Consider the following 7,137-nt stretch of genomic DNA (forward strand, 5'->3'; position numbering starts at 1 on the left):
GGGGTCGACTGATCTAATGTATATGCGTATATATGAATTGACATCATCATCATCGCGCACCCCCCCCCCCCAACAATAATCACCGTGCCCCCAGACTTTCAAGTCGCCGCCTATGCGTTATAGTGTTAAGTGGTCTGGAACAGTGCCGCTGTCACTAAAGCAATGTAAAACTTCACCGTATGTCACCTATAAATGTGCTGTGCGAATCAATTAGTTGATCTATAATGGTGTCGCGGGTTACTCAAGTGATCCGTGAATGTGACGCGGGTCACTTTAATCATCTGGGAATGATCGGGACTTAAATGATCGGGAAATGTGCTGTAGGGGACTTTAATGATCTGGGAATGTGCCATGTGTCACTTTAATGAACTACTTCACCAAACACCAACTCTGGCCATATCGCTATATTGCAATTTACTGCCATTAGTGAGATGGGTTGGAAGTGAAGGCGCTGTCTATCGGTGGTCGCCTCGAGTTCGTTAGGGAAAATATCTTATCTATATCCTCCCTTGGGTTCGAACCCGGGACCCTGGCAACAATCTTCACGGTGGTAGACGAACATCTTACCACCATGCCACTCGGGCTAAAGTGAGGCCAACAGCACGCGGTGTTCCCAGGTGGTCACCCTCCCAAGTAATATCCACCCCCGATGCTGCTTAACTTCGGTGATCGGACAAGAACCGGTGATTTCAGCATGGTATGGCCGTTGGCCAAAGTGCGACGATCACTTTAATGAACTGGGAATGTGCCATGGGTAGGGCCGTCTTAAGGGCATCATGGGTCCCCATGGTTTTCCTGAGATCCTTCCTACCTGGTAAATTCTATAAAATTTCAATCGGAACTCATTTTTGTGGGACCCCCCTCTTCTCTTGAAGCCCCCGGGCCGTGCCCGGGTTGGCCCGTGCGTTAAGACGGCACTGGTCATAGGTACCTTAAGTGAACTATAAAAATGCACCGCAAAGTTCATTTCTCAAAATCAGGTTTGAGATCGCGAGCCACATCAGATGATTCCGAGGGCCACAGTTGGCCCGCGCGCCATGGGTTGAGCATGCATGTTCTATGATGAATACGGACACATCTCTCAAGTTCTGAATTCATTTGTCAAATGCATAATATTTATATATTTCCAGGATTTACGAACATGGCCTCGGCATTCCTTAAAAGAAGTCAAGATTTTGCGAGGGACGTCTCATCAAAGGAGAAGACGAAGTGGCTTTACTTGTCACTAAAAGGGGTGTGTGTGTGTGTGTGTGTGTGTGTGTGTGCATTCGAGATGACGACGACAGCAAAAAGTGAGAAAATTTATTTATTTATTTTTAAAAAAAAAGAAGCAAAAACTCAAATGATGTTCACAGTGGTGACCTCTTTCGGTGAGGACATCACTGAAAGTGAGGCTAATGGAATATGTGTGTTCTCTATCCATCTCCTCTTTTTTCTCTCTCTCTCTCTCTCTCTTTACTCTTTTTCACTCTTCTTATGGCCCCCTCTTTTGGCCACGAATACCGTCACCACCATTTCTTACAGCCGCTGTATCTCCTGCAACCAAAAATAAAATATTTTATCGTATGTCTTCCTGATGTGTGTGTGTATATCATCATCAGCAGCAGCCATTTTTTTTTTTTACTTCGTCACCACACTCTTTTACGTGGGAAAAATATTTTAATTTTACAATTCAATTGACACATCCATGCAATTATACAAATACGACGCCACAACAGGCAAATTGCCCAACGAGGTGGCTGACTTAAGACATCATGGATCCCCGAGCCATTTTTTTTTTGGAGTCCCTACCTACTACTGCTACACCACACATGCACCCCCCCCCCCCGCGGAGCCCCCCAACGAACCGGTACATGCGGGAATGTGCGTGTACGTGTAGCGCAACCTGACGTAAAGTTTGTTTCGGTGTAATGCTTGTTATGTGTAGTGCTGTCATCTGCCCCCAGTTTTTCTAACTATGAGTGAAGTGTTATGGTTGAATGATTTACCGTTGTAGGACTGTTGCTCTCTGTGGCGAGACTTTTTAACGGGGAGATCGGCTCGCATTTGCGCCTTGAAGTTGGGAACCACAGAAAACCAACTTCAGCCGACCACCACTGTGGGGTTCGAACCCGGATCCTCGCATCACGAGTCCGGCACTATAACCGCTCGACCACCACAGCGGCAAAATCATGTTGAAATGGAAATATGAAATGCAAAAGTGGTTTCGAAAAATGCACGAGTCCACGAGAAGCTGATTTTCTGAAAACAACAAAAAACTGATTTACAGACAAGTTTTCAGTTAGACTAAAGGGATTTCTTCCTTCTCTAATATACAGTCGAATCCCGTTATAACAAACTCCAACAGACCGGAGAAATCACTTCGTTATAACGAAATTTCGTTATAAAGGAATTCCAGGTTTTTCCGATTGTTACTATGTAAACTTATCTGGGAGATTAGAAAAGTGCTCGTTTAAACGAGATTTTCGCTATAATGGCATTCGTTAAAACGGGATTCGACTGTATAAACAATTGATTTTGTGTGTGTGTGTGTTTTCTATACAAATCTAAAATTTTAGATTAATCGTTTGCAAATTTTGCATATAGTCCAAATATTTCCCGGGTTGAGCGACAGGCAACTTTAAAAGTTCGTCAGAGCAGGGAAATGCCCGAAATGGGCGAAAAACCGTCGGGCAACAATTTTTTCCGGGCCTCAACGATCACTTTCGGGATGATTTCCGTGGTTCTCCAGCAATGCGTTTCAGGATATGCATATGCCTTTATAATGTTTTTTGCCACTTTTTCAATCCTCCCAGTAATTGATGAAAACTCACGTAGCGTACTCAGGAATGTGTACGAGGTGCATGTACGGTTGAGTAGTAGCCGGTGAACGGAAGTGAAAGAGCGTCGTTTCAAGGACAACATGTGGCTTAGTGCAAAGGTATGCCAGATTCGAGACAAGAGCATTTATTTATCGCTGGCAGTCGCTTTTAAAGCGATGTAAGGTTACCTGGAAAGGCCCGTGACCGGTAACAAATATAGTATAGTATAGTATAGAACCGAGCACGCCCAGGCTCTGTCGCTTTTGCGATATAAGCTCATTGCTCGTGAGATCGTGGGCGTGCAGGAAAAAAACTCAAGCCGGCCGGGACCAACATCCACACCCCCACACCAGGACAGCACCGCGGGCGCAATCCCCCCTCACCCCGCCGACGCGGCCCACAACGCCCCAACACGCCCCGCGAAGGGAGACTCCCGACCATCCTGACGAACCTCCACCGCGGACACGAGAGAGAACCCTCCACAGGACGGGGACACCACCCCCACCAAGAAAAACACGGACGCCTCGCAACAAGGGCCCCAACCGACGCGCCACTCCCGACCACGCACGAAGCCACCCGACCGCCGACACCCATTCCCGCCCTCCCTGCAAGGTAACAAATATATTTATGATCATTTTTGTCACACCCCGGTCATTTTCCGCACGCGCGGGCCAATTAGGCCGGGACCTACAAGTTATTGCCGATTCCGAACGGCCGCCTTTTTATACTCACCGCGGAGTTGGTGCGCTAACCCTTCGATGTGGGACTCCATTGCGGTAGCAATGTTTTTCTGTGGTCATGTCGCCGTTTCTGTCGTAGTACCTCTGTGTCAGGAAAGTTTCTGACAAGGACGAACCTGGTATCGAACTCGTGACACCTCTAAACGTCCTTTGGTTCTTCAGGAGAGCATCTTATCAACCTGGGCTACCGCATCCAAATATATTATAGGAGCCTAATCGTTCAGGTTAGTTGCTGTCGGACATCGCCAATTTTAGAAGCTCTGACATTATTGACACTTGTTTGACCCCCACACGCACACACCACTTTCCGACATGCACCAATTCGTTACAAATTCCCCAGAGGAATGTTTACGAGGTACACGTATGGTGTAGAAGTAGTGAAAATCTTCATTAGTGACGAGAACAGCCATGAGGATCACAGAGGATCACCCTCCTTCCGTCACCACCGTAAACGTCCGACGCAGATGTGGACGGTACATTTGGAAGTTAGAATTTTAATAGAGACCAGTGGTTTCAAACTTCTGTCACCAGAGTCCATTGCCAAATTAATGGTTTATTTGCGGTTCCCCCAGAATTGTTTGGTGGATATTGTTCCGTATAAAAGAACCACTTAATAAAGCATAAATGAACAAATAAATCAATATCTCTGGCTCACCGCGACGCGACTGATAAAGGTAGGCGACGCCTCTAGGAGCATCGACGCACACTTCGAGACAACACTGGACTAGACCATAGATACTTAGACCGGAACTATCGTTGGAATCGTTTTTTGGAGCAGTGGATATGATCGTCATGGCATCATCTTTGCCACCCATTTTTAGAAACACTATAGATGCAAATGATATCATTACTCGGAAGAGGAATCTAAATATGCGTTTCTCTTTCCCTCCCGTCATCTTTGCAGAGTTCAAGTGGCGGATGCACAAAACAGACCAAGTCTTTGTCTCTCGTTATAATATATATTGTATGAGGAGTCATTTCTTCTTCTTCATCTTGTGACTTTCTCTCTCTCTCTCTCTCTCTCTCGCAACCTGCATTACATGTATAAGAAAACAAAGAATGACTCTCACTCCCCTGTCTCTAATGAGTTTCTTTGTACATCGGACTCTCGACCCTAAAAGACAATTCAGAGAGAGAGAGAGAAACACCCACTGCGTCCTCGTTGTATAATCTCCTTTGTGTGCTTTTCTTACGCGTACAATTTCGATTCGTGGCGTTTTCACAATGACTTCCATTTTTCAATCGTGACGTTTGTTCTTCGAAACGAGAGATTAACGTGACGATTAAATAGATTAAAGAAGTGGATTAACTTACACGCATCAGCACATCAATTCGCGGCATTTTTCTTGGAAATTTGGATGAATTTGCATGAATTGTATCCAAATTGATGCGATCTGATCCCACAAAATGCGTCTGTTGGCGTGTTACCATAATATCGAATTTTGTTATTACTTGTGAGTATGATAAGGTAATTACCCACTATACCAAGAAGATTCGGGCATATCACTGGTGTAAACCACCAGTCCTCAACCTCTGGTCCTCAAGCATAGCGCGGGTGGTCCGCAGGCAAACTTGATAAACTAATGCCATTTGAATGAAATAATATTCAATTGATATCAACAATACCTTATGGATTCCTAATAAAATACAGGGTGTTTCAAAAAGGATCATTCGATTTAAAAAAATCATAACTATTCAGCTTTTAATCCGTTTTCATCGAATAATATATAGGCGTTGTATTTGTATATTCTTAGGTAGAAAGAGGGAAAAATCTCGAGTTTCACGCGGTTCAGTTGCCGACAGGTAGCGATAACGCTCTTCCTTCGGCCGCCATTTCAGTGTTTATCAAGATGATGGCTGCACAACAGAAATCGTTTTGTGTTCTAAGCTTCGCGCTTTTCGTCTGTAACACCCTGGTGTTGAACTTCCGTCCGCTCAGAGCATTAGGGGTGGGTATAAACAGTTCCGGGACACGGGTTGTCTGTGTGAAGAGAAATCCCTCTGGCCGTCCTCGCATGTCAGACAAAAATGTGGAGCGCATGCGACAGAGTTTCGCACGTAGTCCACAGAAATCCACTCGCAGTGGATGCAAACATGCTCGTCTCGCAAAAGTTTGCGACGAACTTGACCACCGTATAGACAAATTCCGGTAACCTCAGCCGGTTTTTTGGTAACCTCATCGAATTCCTCTAGCAGTAGCGATACACTAATGATGTAAATGCCTTTACCCAATTTAATACTGTTTTGTAAGATAATGCGGGCGTACCGCAAATCTGATGAAGACAGATTGCATACAGATTAATTCAACGCATCTTACCATTCTTCGATCACAAAATCAAAAACCACCGCATTCATAACTGAGTGCTTTCGTGTTGACCAATTACGACATCATCATCGTGCAATAATGACCGTACCCCCCCCCCCCTACCCAGACTTCCAAGTCTATCTCTGCCTATCACGTATGAAAGCACTTAAAATTATCCTTGAATATGGATTGGGCCGTTGTTTGGTTGACAAGCACTTCTTAAACACATAACGAGCGTTCTACAGATGCAAACTTCACATTAGTCTCAGAACGCATACGCGGCACATTCTCACATGTACGAGTTCGTTACATGATCGTTATTTTCGTTATATTAATGTTCTCAGAGGAAGATTTGCGAGGTGCATATGCGGTGTAGTAGTAGTAATAGCACGGCACTACAAAAAACAAGCATTCCAAGATGTACCAACTCGTTAGAAGTTCCGAAGAGGAATGTCGATGGGGTACATGCGTGAACCACGCATGTATCCCATACACGGTACGGGGTAGACACGGGTACGGGGGGCATAGAGAGTGTGGGGGGGGGGGTCTCACAAAGTCAGTATCTGGTTGAAATTTTCGAGAATAAGCATGTAAATTTGTCTGGTAGGGCTTCAGAAAAATCACTTAGCCTGGGGGCCGATGATGATGCTCTTAAGACGGCCCTGAACGGAAATAGGTGTCTTTGCATTCATTAATAACAGAACCGAACACTTTTACATCCATTGGTTCTAAAATCTGCAAAAATCGAAGCCTTTTCAATTATCATTGGCAGAACCGAATGTTTTTGCATTCACCAATCCATGAAATTCAAGCACTTTAATTATGAAAATTCAAGCATTTACGATCTGTAGGGATCGTATTGCTTGTAGTAGTAGTATTACGGGGCGGGGGGAAGGGTTAGAATGATGCTTACGTCATCAACCACCCTTTATGAAAATATTAAATATTCTTAATGGCATCTTAGTCTTTGCCAAAAACGAGAAAAATCTTTCGCTAGTTTGTGGGCACCTGAAATAACATTCTCCCTAATGATAAATCCCTTACAGGGCCACTTCAGCGATCTCTAAATGTTTCACGGATCCTTCAAGTGCTCTGGAAATGTGTCCGGCCCCTTAAGTGCTCTGGAACTGTGCAACGCATCACTCAAGTGCAATCTGGGAATGTTCCGCGGGTAACTTGAGTGATGTAGAACCACACTGGGGGCCGCTTAAGTGTTCTAAAATTGTGCCACATGCCATTCAAGTGATCTCTAAATGTGTCACGGATCGTTTAAGTGTTCTGGAACTGTGTC

At 44.8% G+C, this 7,137-nt stretch overlaps 1 pseudogene; it reads right to left on the reverse strand.

Moving 5' to 3' along the window:
• Nucleotides 1-592: 592 nt before the first annotated feature.
• Nucleotides 593-711, reverse strand: LOC149081271 (5S ribosomal RNA; annotated as a pseudogene).
• Nucleotides 712-7,137: the final 6,426 nt, after the last annotated feature.

This window comes from Pholcus phalangioides, unplaced genomic scaffold (assembly GCF_987345545.1).
Source record: "Pholcus phalangioides strain wild (caught in Gottingen) unplaced genomic scaffold, Ppha-v1.0 ptg000010l_1, whole genome shotgun sequence".
Lineage (NCBI taxonomy): Eukaryota > Metazoa > Arthropoda > Arachnida > Araneae > Pholcidae > Pholcus > Pholcus phalangioides.